The sequence below is a fragment of the Cnephaeus nilssonii genome (assembly GCF_951640355.1).
Source record: "Cnephaeus nilssonii genome assembly, chromosome: 6".
In the NCBI taxonomy this organism is placed as follows: Eukaryota; Metazoa; Chordata; class Mammalia; order Chiroptera; family Vespertilionidae; genus Cnephaeus; species Cnephaeus nilssonii.
The window spans coordinates 16652258-16677524 of NC_137077.1; positions in this window are offsets into that span (position 1 = coordinate 16652258).

The following is a 25267-nucleotide window of genomic DNA, read 5'->3' on the forward strand; positions in this document are numbered from 1 at the left end:
CCCTCCTGGTTCATAGGAGAAGCTCAACCACTGAGCCACACTGGCCAGGCTAACTCATGGTGGTGTTGTGAGGGTTAAATAAATTAAATGCGTAAAGTGCTTGAGAGAGTTTCTGGCACATAGTAAGTGCTATGTAAGTATTAGCTTTGCTATAATTGGGAAAATGAGATCCAAGTGTTGTGCTCAAAACTCCAGACAGGAGAGGAACCAGTTAGAACACTTTTGGTTGCGATGAACTAAAAGTGTTCAATCCCCAGTAGGAGGCATGCAGGAGGCAGCCAATCAGTGATTCTCTCTCATCATTGATGTTTAACCCAAATTGGCTGAAACATTAAAAGGAACTTATTATGTCATGTATTTGGAAAGTTGAGAGGGAGAGCAGGTTTGGGGTAAGACTTGACCCAGGATATCAGTGATGTCCTTGAGGAATCAGACTCCCCCCACCCCATCCGTATGTCTTTGTTCTGTCTTCCATCCTTGGTGATGTCAGCTTCATTCCAAGACTGGGTTGCCTCCAGATCCCAAGAAGGCTTTTAGCGGTCACCATGACCTTATGCTTCCTCATTCACATCTAGTGAGAGATTGTCTTCATCTTAGAACCTGCAACAGGAGAGATTGAATTCAATTCTGCTGAAACAAAAGATGGTAGAATATTTCAGTGTGGGGCTGAGCTGGTGGAAAAGTGCTGTTGGACATTAGTAGGAAGACTGGTCAATGTGACTAGGCTGTATGTGCCTGCTGATTGGCCCTTCTCAGAGTTAGACTCCTACCTTCCCACAGAGACTGGGGACAGGAACTCTGTCTTTCTTGATGATTGCATTTCAAAGAGATGGCTCCCAGGTCCATCAGAAAGACATTTCTGGGTTGTGGAAGATTTACAAAGGACAGAGAAAGAATTTACAATTGCAAGTCTTTTAAAGTAAAGAAAAGGGAGAAAAAAAGAAAGGAAGGCTTTCTAAGAAAAGGAGGTCAGGGGCCTAGAGTCATGAAGCCTGTCTAAAGGTTAGTGAAGCTGAGGGGAATCCTAAGGCTGTTTTTTTGGTCAAGAGCCATTCTAATTGGACAACCTGTGAATCACTCTCCTCCTGTAGGGCTTACCCTAAGCCTCATGCCATACTTCTCAAGCTGGCAGTGAAACCACATCCCTGGCACTTCATGGTTCTCTGGGGGAAATGAGGAGTTGTGGGGAAGTAGGAGAAAAGATTGGGTTCTGGGGAAGCAATAACAGTGTCTGGAACACGGGATCTTTATCTTTATGCATGGCCTTTGGTAGCACTGGCTGAGGGTTTTCACTTAGTTCTGAAAGAGAAGGAAGGACCATGATGCCAATGACACAGGAATGTTACTGAGAAACATTTTCTGTTGCTCAGCTCCACCAAGAGCAAGGCATCCCTCCAGGTAGCCCCACCTCAGAGATAGCTGAGGGAGGAGGTTAGGCTGCTGGGAACACTCCTGCTTACTTGCCGTTTGTCAACTCTGGCACTTATTCGTTTAGATTCTTTTAATATTAGCTAACAGAACATACGACAAAGCCAGGAAACTGGATGGAAAGATGTGGAAGTAGAGAAGAAAGGACTCTGGGAGAGGTCAGGGAAGCAGGAGTGAGAGCAGCAAGACCCAGGCTGGCATCCCAGCTCCTTCCTGCAGCAGCGAGATCCCGGACAAGTCGCTGTCTCCTTAACCCTCGTCCCCTTATTTAGAAAATAAGAATAATAATGGTATCTTCTTAACAAGGTGGTTATGAAGATTAAATGAGATTATATATGAATACCTTGCTGTTCAGAATAAATGCTTAATAAATATTAACTGTGATCATTGTTACTGTTGCTATGATACTGGTAGGAAATATAGTAAAAGCCTTGGGGTCCTAATGGGAAGATGTCCTGACCCTTTTGAAATGATAAGTGAAACGGGCGACATTAGGTACAGGGTTAGAACTCAGAGATTATTTTAGTTTTCATTTTTCTCTATTGATTTAGAATTTTGTTGCATTGTTTTCTATCAAGCAAGCCTCTTCTTTCCATATTCTGGGTTAAGTAATTCCACTTGAGAAGGAATTATTTAGAAGTATATCATAAAATAATCATAGAGGAACTTACATAGAGATTTAGCAGCAAGGATATTTCTGGCAGTATTTTGTTGGGGCTGGGGGATGCAAAAAAATGTAAAATCACTAAAAAATCCAATAGTCCAGGATTGATTAAATCAGTCATTGTAAGACATTGTAACAGTCAGCATGCTTTTGGCTACAAATAGAAGAATTGCCCCGCCCCCTTCCTTTAACATAGGGTATGCAACTGAGGACACTTATTCTCTAAATTACCACAAGGACAGAGGTAGGACTGGCTCTAGCTATGGTATTTCAGGGTCCAGCTCAGTGTCTCTTGATTCTTTTTGTTCGGCCCTTGCTGTGTTGGCTTCATTCTCAGGCACCGTATCCAGGATCCCAACTAGGTAGAACATCCTCCAGGGCAAGAACAACACCTTTCTCTCTCAGAGGTGCCTGGGTGCTCCTTCCTCTCCCAGCATAATATACTGAGTGAAAAAAAAAAGCAGATTATAAAACTAAAGGCAACTATCCCTGCCTTTTATCAAGAAATATTTACCAATTCTTGTTTGTTTTCTCTTCCAGATGGACTTTACAATTAGCTTATCAATTTTCATACAATATCCTATTAGATTTTGGCTCCATTATTTTGAATTTATAGATTCATTGGGGGAGAAATGGCCCTAAACACTATTTTAATTTAGACAACAAAGTGGCAGCATTGTTTGTATTATTGAAAAATAGGAAAGAATTTTCTATCTTTCAATAGGAAAACAGATGAATAAAGTACAGTATAGTCACACACTAGGATATCAGATAGCAGTTAAAAGGACTAAACTAGCAGAATAGCATAGTGCTTAAAGGTATGACACCATTGATGTGAATTACAAAAAGCACACAGTACAAAACTCTCTGGGGTCCACAAATACATGCATATGTATGTAAAACGCATAAAAAGGCATTGAAAGGTGCATCAAATTCAGATAATGGTTGTCTCTAGGAGGCATTGAATGGAAAAAAGGAGACTTCAACTATATCTATAATGTTTTATTTCTATTATTTAGAAACGATTTAAAACCTGGTGGCCTCTGGGGCAACAGTGGATGGGGGGTGGGGGGGATTTTCACCATATATCCTTCCTTACCTTTTATATTTTGAACAATGTGACTGTCTTGCCAACTCAACATAAATAAAATCATAAAACAGACTCTAAGGCACACAATAATATGTTAATTATGATCTATTTTCATCGGGAATTGTATTCTCTATATTTCATATTTTAAAAAAGAAGAAAATAGTAACTTGTGACTAGGTGGTGATACAATGGGGGAGGTAGAGGTGTGGAGGGTTGGTGGAGGCTGTTAGTGCTATGTCTCTGCTGTGATATAGACTGAGTGGCCAGATTATTATGATCTTTGAAAAAAAAATATATTAGAGGCCCGGTGCATGCATTTGTGTATGGGTGGCGTCTGGCCAGCCTGGCCAGGGGGAGAGGACATGGGCGGTTAGCTGGCCTGCCTGCTGGTCGAACTCCTGGTCGAGGGGACAATTTGCATATTAGCCTTTTATTATATAGGATATGCACTGAGTGGCCAGATTATTATGCATTCAGAGATCATAATAATCTGGCCACTCAGTGTATGTTCTTACATGCTCTCTGTGTGAACTTTGCACATGAAGTGAGCTTGTTCCCCAATGTCCCTCAATCCAGACTCTTGTGCAATAGTGTTGTAACATGAGAAACATGGACATGTCTTAGAAGAGTGCTTCACATGCTGTGTCCCTGAAGTAGTGATGCTTTGAGCTCAGTCTCATTGGTTTCCCCTCCATATACCTCCAACATCTCATTCCTCCTAAATCACTCAATCCTGGACCATAATATAGGATGTGATGTAAACCACAGCTTTCGTTCACCTACTCTTTGCTCTCTTAACTCTCCTCCCCATCTCCTTCCAAAAGAAGACCAGAAACTCTAGGTGAGAATAACAGCCAGAATGACAGGAGTCTAGTGGGAGACAAGAGTGCCAACAGCTTTCTCCTTGAGGCAAAGGAGGAGAGAGGCCACTGAGGCACCAGGCTGGTGGGGATGGATGGTATAGATGAGAGAGGCAGATCTTTTGGAGAAGTGGAGAGTGGTATTCTTGGGAGTTTTAATGGTTCTTGTGGATACTTAATATTTAAGAAGACAAGAATGAAGATGAGAAACTCCTGGGCTTTGCTTCTTTTTCTTAAAAAAAAGTATTTTTATTGATTTCAGAGAGGAAAGGAGGGGGAGAGATAGAAACATCAATGATGAGAGAGAATCATTGATTGGCTGCCTCCTGCATGCCCCACACTGGGGATGGAGCCCACAACCTGGGCATGTGCCCTGACTGGGAATCAAACTGTGACCTCCTGGTTCATAGGTTGATGCTCAACCACTGAGCCATGCTGGCTAGGCGGGCAGCACAATGCTGCTCTGAGGTTATAATGCACAGCTTTATATGCATTATGATTGTAATGGGCTGACCTACAGGACAGGCAGTGGTCACATGGCTTTTTTGGGGACTCATTTTATTACAAATGTAATTCCTGAGTTGTGGAACTCTGAGGTTCCTTGTGCCAGGGTTTCCCCTGCACCTCTGTATGGGTCCACAGGGTGAGTGACTGCTTCCCCCTCCTGTCTTCATCTGTTCAGAGGAGGCAGTCCCTAGAAGTTTGTGGGAACAGGAAATGGGAAGAAGGAAACACAGACGTAACTAGAAGCCACGTCCTCTGTAAACAAATACAACAGATGTATTAGTGGACAGCAGGAAGGAAGAGGGTGTTATAGACTGAACTAGAGGCCCGGTGCATGAAATTTGTGCACGGGGGGAGGGGGCAGTGGGACATCCCTGTAGGGCAGTGGGACATCCCTCTCACAATCCAGGACTGCTGGCTCCCAACTGCTCACCTGCCTGCCTTCCTGATTGCCCCTAACCACTTTTGCCTGCCAGCCTGATCACCCCCTAACCACTGCCCTGCCAGCCTGATTGATGTCTAACTGCTCCCCTGCCAGCCTGTTTGCCCCCAACTTCCCTCCTCTGCCGACCTGGTCACCCCTAACTGCCCTCCCCTGCAGGCTTGATTGCCCCCAACTGCCCTCCCTTGCAGGCCTGATCCCTCCCAAATGCCCTCCCCTGCTGGCCATCTTGTGTGTCCACATGGGGGCAGGATCTTTGACCACATGGGGGCAGCTATCTTGATATTGTGTGTTGGAGTGATGGTCAATTTGCATATTACTCTTTTATTAGATAGGATGTGTCCCTCTTCCCCCTGCCCACAATTCATATGTTGAAACCCAATCCCCAATGTGATGGTATTGGGAGGTAGGCCTTTGGGAGGTGATTAGGTCATGCCAATGAAGTCTTCATGAATGGAATTAGTGTCCTTATAAAAATGACTCCACCTGTTTTGCCTGGATGCGGTGGGGTGGGGGAAGCAAAAAGGACTCCAGAGAGCTCCCCTGCCCCCTCCGCCATGTGAGGACACAGCTGAATCAGAAAGTGGGCTCTCACCAGGCACTAAATCTGCCAGCACCTTGATCTTGGACTTCCATCCTCCAGGACCGTGAGAAATAAATGTTGTTTAAGCCACCCAGACTACGGTATTTGGTTAGAGCAGCCCAAACAATGACAGCGGGTCTCTCAGCTCTGCATTTTTTGTTTGTGCTCTTTTTCCTGTACCAGAAAATGTGTTTTTTTTGGGCCACATTCTTCCCACCCTAATTCAGATGAATATTGTTGCCATGTTTGAAAAATACTTGAAACAATAATTGGTATTATTCTGCAAGCACTTACTAAGAATGACAAAACTATTTACATGCTGGGAATACTGTGCCCCAAAAAATTATTCAACAAATCATACTGTTTTCCTTCCATAAAATCAGAGTTGCAAAGAGCAATAAATTAGCCATTTTCTTCGGCAGAGAACATGAGTGATGATGTTCTACTTCTTTAAGTTTCATATTAATGACCTTGGACATTGGGTTTCTAAGGGAAAGATTGTTTGCAACATTTTTTTTTATAAGGAACCTGGGTGTTTCTGTGTTGAATTTACTTAAAAATTTGGCCTCTACAGTTTGATTTCAATCATGTAAAAATATATAGTAGGTAGGCTGCTGGGACAAACACTAAAATGTTTTTTATTTTCTCTGGGCTGTGACATTCTGAGTGATTTTATTTTATCATATTTCTTTCTATTTTTCTGAATATTTTCCAAGCTGCATTCAGAACTTGAAAAATAAAAAGTTATTTTTAACAATCACTACCCATGTAAGTTTATTATCTGCCATGTGATTGCAAGGCCTTAAAAAATTTATGAAGCAGAGACTGCAAGTTGAAAACACAAATATATTAACGGTGGTTCTTAGTGAGTTATAATCCTTCTTTATTTTGTAGTTATTCCATAATGAACACAACAACTATTTTCATAATAGAAAAAACTTATTTTAAGAACAAATTTATTAGACTTGATCCAAAGCAATGTCAGAAGGGTCAGGCTATCTTAGCATTCTCTCTTCCACAGTGGCATTCTAGAATATTTTTTGAAAGGGCATGTTTTCCCCTGATATCAATCTCAGGAGGTTGAAGGACATACCCTAAACACCTCTAGCTTCATTTAATAACTGATTTGAATGTGTTATCCTCATATTTTTAGAAATTCTTCTTGTATCTCCCTGCGACTCAACTTGAAGGAGAAAATGTATTTATGCCTAGCTTTAATAAAAGTCTTATGGAAGATATGAATTAATGTCTAATTTTGTGTTATGGGTCACTCTAGCAGGGATACTGGTCATATGCATTTACCCTAGAGAGAGTCAAGGAAGTTGGGGGAAATGGTCAGTTTTCTCGAGGGTATCATGGCTAACCCCCAGGGCTGGAAGGAAGAGTGAGAGTGCAGACGGGTAGCTGACAAGGGAGACAAGTTCAATATTCAAAATTCAGTATTTGTGTTTGCTCCAAGGGAGAGGCAGAAATCAAGACAGAAGGAATAAGTTAGAATATGGGGTTTAAGCCAGGTAGACCTTGGCCCAAATTTAGTCCTGCCACGTATCTAGCTTTGGGCAGGTCACTTAATCTCTTTAACCCTCTGTTCCCCCACCTTGAACATAGTTGTAACCCAGATGTCAGCTAAGTAAGATTGTCTTCTGGTTAATGTCCAATTCCCTTTCCCCTATCAGTTAGAACTAGGATTGGCTGTGATTTATAGAGACTTGATGATAAAAAGAGAGGAATTTTTTTTCTTTCCCATTAAATTTACTGATGGACAGTCTAGGGCTGGCATGATGGCTCCAATCACCTAGGATTCATGTGGCTTCCAGCTTTTTTTCTCCACCTCATTTAGGGGTTCTCATGGCCCCAACTCAGTCCCAGACATTACTCTAAGTTCCAAGCAGCAGGAAGGAGGAAAGAAGGAATGAGAAAAAGGGGGGAAATATGTATATTATCTATCTTTTATGGCCATTAACCAAGGCAGTCCCCTTCATAAGATCTCTTCTGATGCCAGCTATTGAAAATAATCTTTTATTCATTCTTCCACATTGGAATAATAACATTCACCTTGTAGTGTTATTGCAGCATATAATACAGGGACTGGCACAATAGCACTGAGTAGGTAATAAAGATTTTTTTAAAATATATTTTTTTTATTGATTTCAGAGAGGAAGAGAGAGAGAGGGAGAGATAGAAACATTAATGATGAGAGAGAATTATAAATCAGCTGCTTCCTGCATGCCCCACACTAAGGATGGAGCCCACAACCTGGGTATATGACCTGACTGGGAATCGAACCATGACCTTCTAGTTCATAGGTTGATGCTCAACCACTGAACCATGCTGGCTGGTTGGTAATAAATATTTTTATTAGTAACTAATATTGATTACACTACTCTTAAATTTATATTAATATATTATTACTAAATTATAGCTCATTGTTGTCAAATTTAAAACAGGCAAGGAATAATCTCAAATTGCCATGGATGTATTCTTATTGGGTGCTGTATAGCCTCCAAAATAATCACATTTTTCATAGGCTCATTTTAGGCGTGGATCTATCTAATTTTCTTTTAAAAGAGTGTTTTAGTTAACCATTGTTACATCAGTGCAGCATAAAATCTCAGTAGCATACAATAGCAAGCACCTATTAAGCTCATGGATGTGTAGGTAGATGGAGGTCAGCTCAGTTGGACTGGGCTCACCTGGGTGCCAGCTGTCAAGTTGCAGTCTCTGGAGTGGCTCTGCTTCTCACGGTAGGTCTAGGCCAGTGGTGGGCAAACTCATTAGTCAACAGAGCCAAATATCAACAGTACAACGATTGAAATTTCTTTTGAGAGCCAAATTTTTTAAACTTAAACTTCTTCTAATGCCACTTCTTCTAAATAGATTTGCCCAGGCCGTGGTATTTTGTGGAAGAGCCACACTCAAGGGGCCAAAGAGCCGCATGTGGCTCGCGAGCCGCAGTTTGCTGACCACGGGTCTAGGCTAAATCAGCTCCACATGCCTCATTCTCCCTGGAGCAGCCATCTAGCTCCATGTAGAGGGGAAAGTTCTTCTTATGGCAATAACAGAGGAGCAAGATGTCAAATAGAAATATTTATGTCTAGGCTTTGGGCTGTTGCTTCTTTCCTTCTGCCACCGATGAAAGCAAACCACATAGTAGAGCCCAACTTTAAGGGCAGAAATATGTACATTCTAGCCAAGGATGAAGCCATGACAGTGAGGGTGAAGAACTGGAACTCATTGTTCAGTCTACCTCAATAGGGTGAAAAGATGAAATACAGTGTCATAAAGCTAGAAAAGGACCCAATGGTGAATTAGGTACCCAAATCTCAGAGGCTGATAATTTGAGAAGATGCAGTTGTTCTTCTGACACGTTCTTTGGCTGACTGATTGCTGTGACTCTTTCCTCACTTTTTGGTCAATGTAGGAATTTAAGGGCAGAAAATAGAGTGGATATCTCATATGGAATCTTTCAGTCATTTGGACCAAAGCAGCAGGAACAGAAGGCTTCTGAATTCTGTCCCAAGTGAAAGTTTTATAGAAAGAAACATCGATTTCTTTTTTTTTTTTAGTTCACAGCAAGTCCAGCCTATGCCAGGTTAAGAGTACTTATACCAACATAAGAAACACAGACAATGCCTGCTATCAGATCAATGCTGGTGAAGAGGAGTGTTTGTGCCCCATAGCAAGGGAATATGAACAAAAGAACTTCATTGGCTTTCTCCATCAGCTGATTTGACATTGATTTCCAATGTTTAAAAAGAAGCCCAAAGTTAGTCCCTATGGAGTCAAATATAAAAAGGGAACAGCTGCTACCACAGCACAGATGACAGTTTTTTGAGGGTTTATGAAGGAAAAAGAAGACCTTTCCTCTCTAAGCGAAATAGCTCATTTAGGATCTTTCCTCTTCAGCATTTTCTGTTCCAGTAAAAAATCTGCTAATAGCTTAATTGTTTAAAACTCCAGATTTAGAGGGCAAAGGGGGGATAAATGGTTATGGAAGGAGACTTGACTTGGGGGTGGTGAACACACAGTACAATAGATAGATGATATATTATAGAATGGTACACTTAAAACCTATATAATTTTACTAACCAATGTCACCCCAATAAATCCAATAAAAAACCTCCAGATTTAAAAGCAAATTAAATAAATAGAAGAAAGGAAGTAAATCTCTCATGCTATGACAGATACCAAGAATCTTTGTATTCTAAGAGGACTGGGTTTCAAGTTCCTGTTCTGGTGCCGACAGACTCAGTAGCCACTAGAACTATTTTGGCTCCTTTTAGCCTCAGTTTCCTTATCTGTAAAGGGAGTTAGAGAGAGGCAAGTTACAGATGTGACCTAGGCCGGCTGGCTTCCTCCATGGATCTGGAGCGAGGCCACCATTTTACAAGTAGAGAAACTTGGAAAATGAAAACAAACCTCATGTGGTAGCGGGCTTTTGCAAGTTCTAGTCAGACTGCTTGATAGGCATCTGGGCTCACTGGTTAGTTGTGTGATCTTGGGCAAGTTGCATAAATACTTCAATCTTTGAATCTATTATGCATGTGAAAATGCCACTTGCCTTGTAGGTTGTTACATGACGCATGCACCATGGTTAACCCAAAGCTGGTTTATAGCATCTACTCAAGGAATGTTGGCTCATATTTATACTTACCTAGCCTCCCCCTTTGCTTTCCTAAAAGCAGGTTAATTTCGTTCAGGTATTCACTCCTCTTCCACGCAACCCATGTGCTTTAGGGGAGGCTAACTGACCTCAGCTTTTGGGGAAGTCATGATTCACTGAACCCCATAGCCCTCAAACTCTTGTGTCATCAGAATGACCTGGAGGGCTTGTTAAAAAAAACACATTTCTGGGCCCCATCCCTAGAGGTTCTGATTCAGTAGGCCTGGGGGAGGAGGGGCGGGGATAAAGAATTTTTATTTCTAGCAAGTTCCCAGGGATGCTGATGTTGCTGGTTGATTCAACATTTACTGTATTACAGGCAATGTGGTAACCTCTTTGCACACATCGTATTACTTAACACTTTAGAATAACCCAACAAGCCAAGTATTCTTATTAAACCCATTTTGAAGGTGAAGAAACTGAGGCTCAGCATCAGGCAGCTACTGGTAGAACAGGAGCTGAGTTTAGGGGTTTCTGGATCCTAATTCAAAGGCCAAGCCACACTTGATTTATCATGCTCTCAATGCCAGGGATATTCCTTTGCAGTGAATGCTGTTCAGACTATCCACAGAAGAATGTTAGGGTACCTGGGAAGCCGGATTCATACCAGAGGTGACTGACTAAAAATGGAATTGAGAAAAGAGAGGGAAGGAATTTGATGGAATAGCTTATGAGTTTGGGAGCATTCCTAAGGTAAGGGCCAATGAAATATCGCTTGTCCAGAAAAAAGGGGTAGAGCTCTGCTTGTCTTCCCTGCACAGGACAGCAGGACCCCTCCTGACCCATTCCTACTCTCTGGGCCCCCATCTCTAAATCTTAATTTGCTCACTTAGCCTTCCAGTCTGCCTACTGTGTTCACCTCCACTTAATCTCAACTAAATGTAGGTATTTTCAGATCTTCTTAGCCACATTTTTACAGATGATTCCTAACTTCTTCAGTGGTTTAGTATGATCCATTTCAAACACACAAATCAGTACAGAAAATAATTTATCAAGCACTCATGTACCATCATCCCAATTTACCAGAGGTTTCCATTTTATATTTTATCTCAGACCACTCAAGGAATGAAAGAAAAAAATAACAACCCTGAAATGAGTGAGTATTATTCCCATACTTACTTTTATTTTTTTCCCCATACTTTAAAATTTTTACTAACATGTAGGATTGTTTTGTGTGTTTAAAAAAGTTTACATAAGTGACAAACCTGTATATATTGTGCAAATCATTTGGCACTTTTCTTTTTTCCATCAACATTCTATCAAAATATAGTTTATTGTAATGGCTTAAAGTAGTCTACTTTGTGAATAGACTTTACTTTATAGTCCATTCTGCTGAGTATTTTGTTATGATTGTTTCTTTCCACAAATAATATAGTGGATATTTTTTTATACATCTCTCCTTGTATGCATGTGCCAAAGTTTCTTTAGGGCAGATAACCCAGGGTGGACTGCAAAATTGAAAGTGTCACTTTCAAATGTACTAAGTATTTTTGCACTTGTGAGTTTCTACCTTCCACATACTTGCCAACAGTTTGTGTTTTTTAGATTTACCAGGTTAAAAAGATTTTATGTATATTGATACAAAATAGATCATACTTTCCCCACTAATTTTTAAAGCCTCCTTTGTCATGTACTCAGTTCCAGTGCATAAAACCAGGTCTGTTTCCAGGCTCTCTATTCTGTCCCGGTTGTCCACTGTTTCACCTTGCCCCAGGGTGTGACTTGACAGTACCGCCCCAACCCCCATCTGAAGTGTTGCTTTCCATGGTGCCAGTTTCTCATGGTCAACTGCAGTCCAAAGCTATTAAATGAAAAAATTTCAAAAATAAATAATTTATATTTTAAATTGCACTCTGTTCTGAGTAGTGTGATAAAATCTCACATTGTCCCACCCTGAAGGTGAATCATCCCTTTGTCTAGTCAGCAGTGATGGGCAACCTTTTGAGCTTGGTGTGTCAAACTTCGCCAGAAAACTGAGCATAACTCGGGTAGTGTGTCACTTTGAGGAAAAAACTAACTCCAAGACTCTAGTCGCAAATGTTTCATCCTCAGGAGCAGCAAATGTTTCATCCTCGGCATGCGGCTGCGTGTCATCAGAAATGGCTATGCATGTCAGTGCTGACATGCGTGTCATAGGTTCGCCATCACTGGTCTAGTGTCTCCACGCTGTACACACTCTCACCCATTAGTCACTCAGTGATCATCTTGGTTCTGAGATGGACTATAGGGGTATCACAATGCTTCTGTTCAAATGCCACCCCCCCTTTTTGGGGGGGCTTTAAAGATAAATGTATTTTCTCACAATTCCAGTCAAATAACCCCTATTATACTTAGTAATGCCCCCAAAGTGCAAGAATAGGGAAGCTGGCAATTCGGATCTGCTAAAGAAAATCATAAAGTGCTTCCTGAAAAGGTGAACATTCTCAACTTAATAGGGAAAGAAAAAAAAATCATATGCGGAGGTTGCTAAGATCTATGGTAAGAAAGGATTTTCTATCTGTGATATTGTGAAGAAGGAAAAAAAATTGTGCTACTTTGCTGAGAGAAACCACATTCACATAACTTTATTATAGTATCTATATATATAAAAGCCTAAGCGACCAGAATGCCAGAATGACTGAAACAACCGGTTGCTATGAAACGCACCGACCACCAGGGGGCAGACGCTTAACACAGGAGCTGCTCCCTGGTGGTCAATGCACTCCCATAGCCAACATCCCACGGCCAGCCAACCTCCCCTGGTCCCTCTCCATGGCCGGCTAACCTCCCGCGGTCCCTCCCCCTGTCTGCCAGGCCCCGATCAGCATCCAGCAGCTGCTGGAAGGCCCTGGCTGGCAGCTAGCAGCCAGCAGAAAGGTCCTGGCCAGCAGCCAGAAGGCCCCGATTGGCCCTGATCACTGGCCAGGCCTAGGGACCCCACCCATGCATGAATTTCATGTACCAGGGCTCTAGTTATATATCCTATCTAATAAAAGAGTAATATGCAAATTGACCATCACTCCAACACACAAGATGGCCACCACAAGATGGCCAGCAGGGTAGGGCAGTTGGGAGGAATCAGGCCTGCAAGGGAAGGCAGTTAGGGGCGATCAAGCCTGCAGGGGAGGGTAGTTAGGGGTGACCAGGCTGGCAGAGGAGGGAAGTTGGGGGCAACTGGGCCTGCAGGGAAGGGCAGTTGGGGAGGACCCAGGCCTGCAGGGGAAAGCAGTTGGGGGGACCAGGCCTGCAGGGGAGGGCAGTTTGGGGTGACCAGGCCTGGAGGGGAGGGCAGTTAGGGGTGACCAGGCCTGCAGGGGAGGACAGTTAGGGGCAAACAGGCTGGCAGGGGAGCAGTTAGGCATTAATCAGGCTGGCAGGGGAGTGGTTAGGGGGTGATCAGGCTGGCAGGCAGAATCGGTTAGGGGCAATCAGGAAGGCAGGCAGGCGAGCAGTTGGGAGCAAGCAGTCCTGGATTGTGAGAGGGATGTCCGACTGCCCGTTTAGGCCCGATCCCAGATTGGGCCTAAACGGACAGTTGGACATCCCTCGAGGGGTCCCAGATTGGAGAAGGTGCAGGCTGGGCTGAGGGACACCCCTTCCCCCCTCCCCCCTCCCCATGCACGAATTTCGTGCACCAGGCCTCTAGTATATATATAAAAGCCTAAGTGACCGAATGAGCAGTTGACTGGTTGCTATGACACTCACTGTCCACCACGGGGCAGATGCTCAATGCAGGAGCTGCCCCCTGGTGGTCAGTGCGCTCTCACAGCAGGAGTGCCACTCAGCTGACTGACAGGCACCAAATGCAGGGCTCATGGCTGGCAAGCACCACTGTGGCAGCATGAGCCTCTCCCAGTTGGGACTGACTGGGTGCAAGCCCATGGCAGGTGCAGCGGGGCTGGGATGACCAGGAACGGCAGGCAGGAGCAGCAGGCGGCGTTGGACTGAAAAATTATCATTATTATTATTTTTTTGTTAAACCTCACCCGAGGATATTTTTCCATTGATTTTTTTTAGAGAGAGTGGAAAGGAGGGGGAGAGACAGAGCAGGCTGGTTTTGGCTTGATCCTCGCAGGCCACGCTGAGGACCCCACAGGTGCACGAATCCATGCATCAGGCCTCTAGTATTGTTAGCATTGTTTTATTTTATTATTAGTTATATTGTTAATCTCCTACTATACCTAATTTATAAATTAAACTTTATTATAGTTATGTTTGTATTGGAAAAACATAGTATATACAGAGTTTGGTACCTTTAGGCATCCACAGCATGGGGGTGCATGGATAAGGGGGGACCTACTGTATAATAAATATTAATATCTTTTAGGGTATACTTCCCTTTATTTATTTTCTTCAAAATTGCCCTGATTCTTCTTTGCCCTTTGTATTTCTATGGGAATTTTAGCATCGGCTTGATGAGGTCTAGGAAAAGCCTCTGGGAAGGTTTGACTGGAATGCATTGACTTTATAGATTAATTTGGAAAGAATAGCTATTTAAAATATTGAGTCTTTTTACCCATAAAATGCAGCATTTTCTGTTTTTTTTCCCAGTTTTAAAAAACTTATATCCTTCAATAAAATTTTATATTGTTTCCATAATATGAATAAATATCTTTTGTTAGCTATGTTCTTATGTACCTTATATTTTTGTTGCTATGGTGAATGATACAATTTAAAAATTATATTTTATAATTGGATGTTTCTGGTGTATAAAAATATTATTGATTTTTAAAATATTATTTTGTATCCACCAAGCTCTTATTGCTTTGAATAGTTTCTTTACATAATCTTATAGATTTTTCCATGCAGACAATCATCAATCAAATAATCTGTGAATAATGACAGTTTTGATTCATCTTCCCCAACCCATCCTGGTCTTTTTGCTTTAGCTACAACATCCAGGAAAATGCTGAATACCAACAGTGCTAAAAATGGAATGCTGTAAACATTTCCCTATTCAGCATGATATTTATTGAAACTTTTTGGTAGATACTCATCAGCAAGTAAAGAAAGTTTCCCCTCACTCCTGGTTACTAAAAATTTTTACTTGAGTGGATATTGAATTTCATCTGTTCTTTTTCTGCATCTTTTGAGAGTATCACATGGGTTTTTCTCCTATAACCTATTAGGTTTATGTATTACTTTTATTGATTTTCTAATATTAAATTATCATTGCATTTCTAAAATAAGCCTTACTTGATCATGGGGTATTTATTTTTAAATACTTCACTGCATTTGGTTGCCAATAAATTAAGACTTACATGTATGCTTGTGAGTCAGTTTGGCCTATAATTTATTTGCATTACTCTTCTCCAGTAACTGGGCACGAAGGTTACATTAGCCTCATATAAAGAGTTGGGGAGTTTTCCCTCTCTCTACATGCTTGGTAATGTCTCCATGAGTTAGGAAATATTTGTTTCTTGTAGGTTTGGCATCTACCTGTACAATAATGGTGGCCCCTTTTCTTTGAGGCAGGAGAGATATGTTTTTAACTACTGATTCAACTTTTTTTTTTTCTTTTAAAATTCTAAACTTTCTTTTTTTATTGTTTAAAGTATTACATATAGTAGTACATATATCTCCTTTTTTGATTCAACTTTTTAGATAATTATAAGTCTATTCAAGTTTTCTATATTTTTTATGAGAGAATTTGGTAATTCAAGTACTATTTTTAGTTTTTAAAAATTATCATTATTATTATTTTTTTGTTAAACCTCACCCGAGGATATTTTTCCATTGATTTTTTTTAGAGAGAGTGGAAAGGAGGGGGAGAGACAGAGAAAGAGAAACATCGATATGAGAGAGACACATTGACTGGTTGCCTCCCACACGAGCCCTGACCAGGGCCAGGGATCGAGCCTGCAATTGAGGTACGTGCCCTTAACCGAATCAAACCCTTCAGTCCATGGGCCAACACTATCCACTGAGGAACACTGGCCAGGGTTCAAGTACTATTTTGAAAAAATGTATGAGATTCTAGGTTTCAAATTTATTGATATCAAGTTGTTCAAGTATTCTCTTAAGATGCTTTATTTTTTTTACTATATCTATAATTACATATATTTTGTTCATGTTAATATGGCTAATTTGTATCTTAGTTCTTTTTCTTATTCAATCTTGCCAGATAATTGGCTTGTTTTTGGTCTTTGCAAAGACCTAGACTTTGATTCTGTTAACTCTCTTTATTTGGTTCTTTGTTTCTATATGATGAATTTCCACCCTTATAGTTTTTATTTCCTTTCTTCTTTCCACTCCTTCATTTGGGTCTACTGTTTTGAATTTTCTAATATTTTGAAGATATGCTGAAATCATAACATTTTGATCTTTCTTCTTATCTAATATATGCATTTAAAGCTATGATTTTCCCTAAGAACTGAGTATTGAGTTGCTCACATCAATTTTGATATTTAGTACTTTTATTGCCATTCAGATCTGAATAGCGAGAATTTCTTTTATGATTTAGTTGTAGTTCTATAAATTATTTATAAGCCATTTAAAAATTTCTTGACATTTATGGTTTTGAGGTTCATTTGAAACTATTGGTTTCTAATATAGTAGTGTTTTGGTCACAAAATTTGTCTGTGTGCTATAGAATGTTTTGATTTTGTTGAATCTTGCTTTGTGGTCAAGTACTCAGTGAATTTTGGGTAAATTATTCATGTGTTCTTGAAAATAAAATGTAATCTTTAATTTTGGTGTAGGATATAAGTTGCAGTTCATTTGGTGAAGTTTATTAATTGTGTTATTTAAAATGTTTATTTCTTACTGCTTTTTATATAGCAACTAGAGGCCAGGCCTGCGCGGATAGAGCCAAAACTGGCAGTCCAACATCCCCTGAGGGGTCCTGGATTGCGAAAGGGTGCAGGCCAGGCCAAGGGACCCCACCAGTCCACAAATCTGTGCATTCAGCCTCTAGTATGCATATAAGATCTTTGGTTAATCTCTTCCTGCCCTCCTCCCCTTTCCATCTGAGATTCATCAGTCTGTCCCAGGTTTCCATGCTTGTGGTTTCTGCTCCTGCATTGGACATCTGCCCCCTGGTGGTCAGTGTGCATCATAGCTACCGGCTGGTTGGCCGGTTGCATAGGCTTTTATATATATAGATTAATACAGATGTTAAAATCTCCCCCAATGATTTTGGATTTATTCATTTCTCCTTGTAAATTTTTGATTATGCTTTATGTATTTTGAAGCTATGTTATTAAGTATAAACAGGTTCATGATTGTTATAACTTTTTGAAAAATTATTTTATCACTACACAGTAATACTTAAAAATATTTTTATTGATTTTAGAGGGGAAGGGAAAGGGAGAGATAGAAACATCAATGATGAGAGAGAATCATTGCTCAGCTGCCTCTTGCATGCCCCCTACTGGGGTTGAGCCCGCAAGCCTGGCATATGCCTTGACTGGGAATTGAAACTTGATCTCCTGGTTCATAGGTCAACGCTCAACCACTGAGCCATACTGGCCGGGCTTTATTTCTGTTTTATGATTCCTGAGCTGCTGTCTTCTCTAGGAGTTTGGTTCACTCTCTAGGGACAGCCTAATTATTGTGTGAGGCTCATATGTTCAGAGATCATTTTCCTTCCATTTCTCCTTAGGGGTAACCAGCTTTCCAGTGAAACAGAAGGAAACCAGACGAGAGAATTCAATCTCTGCCTTTAGAGGCAGGCCCAACTACTATTCTCTTGGCTTCTGAAAGACCTTTTGGTTATTTAGTGATTATTTTCACAACCCAGCTGGGCATTCAGTTAGAGTCTCTTGGATTAATTGAGCAGTGGTAATTAACTGAGTTTTGGGCCTCAGTGGAGCAGTTGTGTTGGTTATTTTCAAGTTACCACAATAATAGCTTTAAATCTCTCAGGGAATCTTAAGGCAATTTCTTTCTTGTACCTTGTGAGTAGCAGAGCCGATTTCCTAGAGAATTTGGTGCCTTGTGTATGTGAATAAAGATAATAATAAATATACATGAGGTGGATAAACCAATTGGCTACTTATAATTTAAGCTGTCCCAGATCATCTAAGAACTCATGGTATAAGAGAAAAACATCCAAAATATAATAAATGGAGAAGAAATATGTTACAGTTTGGTCCATAGAGCAAACATGAAATAGAAGGAAAATGCAGTTGTTGAAATAATTCAGGTCAAATCTATATTGGAGGGAGACTAAACAAAGAAAGGAAAACAGCAAACAGAGAATGGCGAAAAGTTGGGAACAAAACATCTGAAAAACTGGTTTGACTCTTAAAGAATGAAGAGTCATAAAACACAATGACATCACGTGGAAAGGGTGTGGATCAGGAAGATTCATCCTGGTTTGGAGTGTCATGACTCTGAATTATCAATGAAGAATTTAGAAGATGATACCTGAGTTTAATTTATGCCTGCAGAGAACAACTTAGATTTCAGACTAAAGAGACAAAGAACTGGATTCGTGTGGCTCAGTGGTTGAGCATTGGCCTATGAACCAGGAGATCTTGGTTTGATTTCCAGTTAGGCGATGTACCCGGGTTGTGGGCTCGATCCCCAGTGTGGGATATGCAGGAGGCAGCCAATCAATGATTCTCTCTCATCATTGATGTTTCCATCTTTCTCTTCCTTCCTCTCTGAAATCAATAAAAATATATTGAGAGAGAGAGAGAGAGAGAGAGAGAGAGAGAGAGAGAGAGAGAGAGAATATAAAAAGCCTGGAGGTAGAATTGGGGTTGTTCTCTTGTCCAAACTACTGTTCCATAGCTAGCAAAGAAATGGAGTAATGCAGTTTGGTCTTATATTAGTAATACCCATGGGGATTTCTTATTTCTTATAATTTTGTACAATCTGGGGAAACTCTGTATTGAGACTCAATCATCATGTTCAGAAGTGGCCTAACCACTAGTTCTGTGGTCTGTCAGTATGTTCTCACTAAACAGAAGGGGAGAGAGAGAGAGAAGAAAAGTATGCCCTTTGGTTGCAAGGGGAGCCAAAGTTCTCTGGTCACTGGGTTTAAGACAGCAATGTGGCAAGAAGAGAGGGTTCTCTTGCTTCTGATTTCCTTTTAAGTCTTAGGGTCTGGGTCACTGTAAAAGGCTCCTGAAATTGGTTGGAGTGAGTCACATGATTGGGCTTCCCAACCTACACTCTGAAGTTTTGGGTCATCCTTTTGTTGGGATTAGGATCCTGAGTGAACAAGTCCATTTTTTTTAGGGCCAATATACTGTCCCATGAAGAGGGGAAAACTGCTAAGGAAATGTATTAGTTGGGGAGCTTCAGAGAAGCAGAACCAACAGAAGTAGAACCTATATCTCTATCTCTATAATAAATATTGATATCTATGTTTTAAAGAATTGGTTCACATAATTGTGGGAGCTGGAAAATCTAAAATCTGCAGGGCAGGTCAGCTCCAACAGGAGTTGATGTTATAGTCTTGAGTCTTAAGGCAGTGTGGAGGCAGAATTTCTTCCTCTTCTGGGGACCTAAGTCTTTTCTCTGAAGGCCTTCAACTGATTGGATGAGGACCACCCACATTATGGAGGGCCATTTGTTTTACACAAGGTCTACTGACTTAAATGTTAATCTAAATAATACCTTCATAGTACCATCTAGATTGGTGTTGGAGAAAATAATTGAGCACCATAGCCTAGTCAAGTTGGCCCATAAAATTAACCATCACAGGAAGAGAGGAAGGATGCTCTCTCTTATATTCCTCTTCTCCTTCTTCTCCTCACCAGCAGCTGAGCAGGACCTGAACCTTCAGCACTGGTAGTGGTGGTGGGTCAGAAGTGCCCCAGTGGTGTTAACATTCATGGTGGACACTTGTGTCTGCAGCAAAGGAGTGAGACCTGAAACAGAAACAGCACAATGGGGAGCCATATGGAACCCATAATGAAGGGCAGAGGGTCTCCTACATACACTCCCACTATAGGGTGGAGTTGAAACTAGAGCATGGGTGGGGCTTGGAAGCTGGGCAGAGTTAAGAGTTTCAGAAATAAACTTGGTGGGATCCTCTGAGATGGTGATCTGGGCTTGGATTTTCTTCATGGAGGGCCTGCCCTGGAGACACAGGTCTTATAGCAGTCTGGAGAATTTTCATAAGGCTTCTTCAAAGGGCTATAATGAAAAGTTTTTGGAAATAGTCATGGGCAGCACATTAATGCCACTCCTGCACCTTAGCTTCCTCACTCAGCTGAGCTATACTGAAACAGAATTCTGAGCCTCAACAATGGGATCAACTGATTTTGTTGTTAAGTAGCATCTAAGAGCATTTTGAGGTCTCAAAAATGCCACTGAAAGCTTTTCAAACCCCCTTCTCCCCTTTCCAGCCTCCCCTCTCTGTTGGCTGCAGAAATAGATTAACATTTGTTATACCTCCATTGTAAGCAGTCAAGCAAGCAGGTGACATTTTATCTTTGATATTTGATTGAAGGTAGAAGGCATTTTTCATTTATATTTTTGCCTGAAGGGAAGGGAAAAGCAGATAAAAGGAAGAAAAGGCAGTGCTATGATGTACTTCTCCTGTATATAAAAGTCGTAATCTAATGTTGTACTCTAGCTCTTTTCAATTTCATGAGCATGCCTCCATTATCTGACAAAACACTCAGCGCTCAGATATAGTTACCTGAATGTAGGGGAATATTGCAGTGGTAATAAAGTTGTGCCAAACATCTCTAAAATGTTTATAAACTTGTCCTCATGCTTTATTTTTACCTTCATTAAAATAATTTGGATTTATGCATTTGCTATTTTAGAATCCACTTTGAAAAATAACTTGGGTTGTAGGTAAACAATTTAAGAGAGATTGCAGATAATTTATTCCAGGTTAAAAATGTAGATGCAAATCTTTATTATTCCAATACTAAAGACAATCAATAACAAATGCATTATGCTGAAGGATGATATTAAAATAAATAGAAGTTTGTGCATAAATAACATCTCTCAGAAAACTCATGTATACTAAGTACAAATGAATATTAGATATACTACAATATCAAAATAATACCTTCTACTTATTTAAATCTTAAGTTCTATAAAAGTACACTCAACCGCATTGCTTATTTAGTGTATTTTTTTTTTTTTTTAGTTAAGCAATCCTCTACACCCCTGGTTTTCATATATGGAGAAAACCTTATGTACCCTGAGGATTAAATTTCAGATTATGGAAATGAGGTGGAAAATGAAAATCAAAGAATTGACTACCAAGTTTATTTATTAAAGTATTCTTCTTCAGACAATTTAATGGAGGAAATGAGCAAAAACTATTTCCCTTGAATAATTTCCACTTTTTTTTACATTAGTGGCCTTGTGAGGAGTTGAAAGGACATTAAGGTGTGCCTGAGGCACAGCGATCTGGAGCAGAGTGAAACCCATAAGAACATCTAGGTTCTAAGGAATTTTGCCAGTCAAGGCCAACGAAGTTTCCAAGGCAAAATGGAAGAGAAACCTCTAAAGATAAAGAAAGATTGCCACACATATTGGGAGTGACCAGAAAATTGATAACCAAATGATTGTGTATTCTGTCTCCCCCATTCATCTTAGAATCAAAATAAGAATTTGCAGGAATTATTTAAGGAAGCCACACACGTGCACACACACACACAACACAAAAATGCTTTTTATTGTTAATAAAGCAATCAATGTTTATCATGGAAAAATGAGACAATATAAATTAATCAAAAGAAAATAAATCCATAAGCACATTACTCAGAAATAATTTCATGTTTTCTTTATATCTGCTTATCATATGTGCAATAAATGAGAACAAATACTGATTTTGCAGCTAGTGGTAGAATTTCTTTTAGGGAGAGAATAATCTTTGTTTAAGAAAATTCTACGACGGATTTGCCAGGTGTGAATGAGGACACCTGAGGACTGAGTTTTGTGAACATTACTGTGCTCACTGATACTGTATCCAGTTTTCCCCTTCTGGAGCCCCTGGCAGTTAGAAAGGCACATGACTGTGACCATGTGACTGGCCAAAGGGCTGTGTTTGTGAGATGTGTGTCATTTCAAATCAGAAAACGGGGAGCAAGATCTCCGTGTGCTTTCTTTTCAGTGGCATGTTGGAGTTGATATCCATTATTTCTTCCTAACAATATTCAGTGACTTCAGTTGGTAGCTAGAAATTGGCCATCATGGGAATATTTTTGATGATGTTTAGCTATTATAATGTTCACCATGATGATTATCAAGCCAAATGAGGTTAAGCCAAATCTCTGTGTACGTCCTTATTTATTTAATAGTAACTTTCTAGAAGTAAAATTTTGATATAAAAGGGTGTGAAAAATTTAAAGTTTTGGATATGTTTTGTTAAACTGCTTACCAGAAAGTTAGTCATTTTATTTTAATAGAGCAACAAAAAGATCTATTATGGATATATCCAGCTTGATAAAAAAGGAATATTGTTAGTACTTATGTTTTATGATTTGGTAAAAGCTTACTGAAATTAGTTCTATGTGGATTTTTTTCCAAATTCTTTATTGTTTAAAATATTATGTATGTCTCCTTTTTCCCTCATTGACCTCTCCCCGGCCATTCCCACCCCCCCAGCACATGCCCTCACCCCCCTACTGTCTGTGTCCATTGGTTATGTCATATGCATGCCTATAAGTCATTTGGTAGCTCTCTTATCCCTCCCCTGATCCTAAGCATCCCTTGCCTTCCTTCTGAGGTTGGACAGTGTGTTTGATGCTTCTTTGTCTCTGGATCTATTTTCGTTCATCAGTTTATGTTGTTCATTATATTCCCCATATGAGTGAGATCATGTGATATTTATCTTTCTCCTACTGGCTTATTTCACTTAGCATAATGCTCTCCAGGTCCATCCATGCTGTTGTGAATGGTAAGAGTTCTTTCTTTTTTTTACAGCAGCGTAGTATTCCATTGTGTAGATGTACCACAGTTTTTTAATCCACTCATCTGCTGATGGGCACTTAGGCTATTTCCAAATCTTAGCTATTGTAAATTGTGCTGCTATGAACATAGGGGTGCATATGTCCTTTCTGATTGGTGTTTCTGATTTCCTGGGATATATTCCTAGAAGTGGGATTACTGGGTCAAATGGGAGTTCCATTTTAAATTTTTTGAGGAAACTCCATACTGTTTTCCACAGTGGCTGCACCAGTCTGCATTTCCACCAGCAGTGCAAGAGGGTTCCTTTTTCTCCACATCCTTGCCAGCATGTGTCGTTTGTTGATTTGTTGATGACAGCCATTCTGACAGATGTGAGATGGTACATCATTGTTGTTTTGATTTTCATTTCTCGGATGATTAGTTACTGAGCATGTTTTCACATGTCTCTTGGCCTTCTGTATGTTCACTTTGGAAAAGTGTCTATTTAGGTCCTTTGCCCATTTTTTTGATTGGATTGTTTATCTTCTTTTTGTTAAGATGCATGGGTTCCCTATAAATTTTGGAGATTAAATCCTTATCAGATATAATATTGGCAAATATATTCTACCATGCAGTGGGCTTTCTGATACTTTGCTGCCTATGGATTCTTCTAAGATTTTTTTTCCTGTCTTATGTTTAAGCCCTTTATCCATTTGGAGTTTATTTTTGTGTATGGTGTAAGTTGGTGGTCTAGTTTCATTTTTTTTGCATGTATCTGTCCAATTTTCCCAACACCATTTACTGAAGAGACTGTCTTGACTCCATTGTATGCTCTTGCCTCCTTTGTCAAATATTAATTGAGCATAATGTCTTGGGTCGATTTCTGGGTTCTCTGTTCTGTTCCATTGGTCTATATGTCTGTTCTTGTGCCAGTACCAGGCAGTTTTGAGAACAGTGGCTCTGTAATATAGCCTGATATCTTGTATTGTGATCCCTTCAACTTTGTTCTTCTTTCTCAGGATTGCTGCGACTATTCAGGGTCTTTTTATTTTTTATTCCATATGAATTTTTGGAGAGTTTTTTTCTAGGTCTGTGAAATATGCCCTTGGTATTTTAATGGGGATTGCATTGAATCTATAGATTGCTTTGGGTAGTACGGACATTTTAATGATGTTGATCCTACCAATCATGAACACAGTATATTCTTACATTTGTTTATGTCTTCCTCTATCTCTTTTTTTTAACGTCCTGTAGTTTCTATGTGGATTTTTAAAAAAGGTTTGGGGATTCATATGGGTAGATTCCTGTGTATGGTGTACCCACAATTATCTTTACAAAATTATTCTCCTCTTATATTAATTTTATTTTCCCTTACACACCACCCTCCTTTCATAGGATGACCTTGTATGCTTAGGATCCGAATCTAGTAAGGATTAAGGGATGGAAGGAAAGGAGAGTGGAAGTAGGAAAATTAGTATATGTGTTCAGATGCTAAAATCATTTAGACTTGAAGAATAGCTGTTGAATTATACTACCTAACTTTAAAGCATATTCTCTTTTGTTTCTCTTGGCCCTAATCATGGCTCCACATTGAGGGCTAGTGTAGATTCGGTCACTTTGCCAAGGACAAGAACACAGAAGCATCAGCAATTTGTATTCCAAGGTTGTATGTAAAGAATGAGTTAGCCAGGTGCCCAAAGCTCTCCGAAGTTCCACCCTCGCTCACAGTTACAGTCTTGTCTTTGCCCCCATCTACCGTGCAAGCTATACTCCAGCTCTCTGCAGTTCCCCAACACATGGGTTTTCTCCTAAACCTTGATCTTTGCAGTATGCTTTCCCCTCTGCCTAGAATCTCCTTCCCCTCTCTTTTCACTGCTTGTGCTTTAAAATTTCAGCTCAGACAACCCCTTCTACCAAAGCTTTGAGTCCTCATCTGAATGTTTTAGGTGCTTCTCTCATACATTTCCATCACGTTTGGTGTTTATCACACAGCATTATAATTTCCGGTGTTTTCCTGGCACTTATTTGTTTTCCTGACTCTAGGTTGGGAGCTGCTGCAGCATGAAGACTGTGCTTGGTTTATCTAATCACTTAGCAGAGTGACATTTAGTGGGTTATCAGCAAGTCTAAATAAATTAATAATTATTTAAAAATTTAATTTTATTGGTTTTAAATAGGAGAGAGAGAGAGAGAGAGAGAGAGAGAGAGAGAGAGAGAGAGAGAGAGAGAGAGATTAGTTTGTTG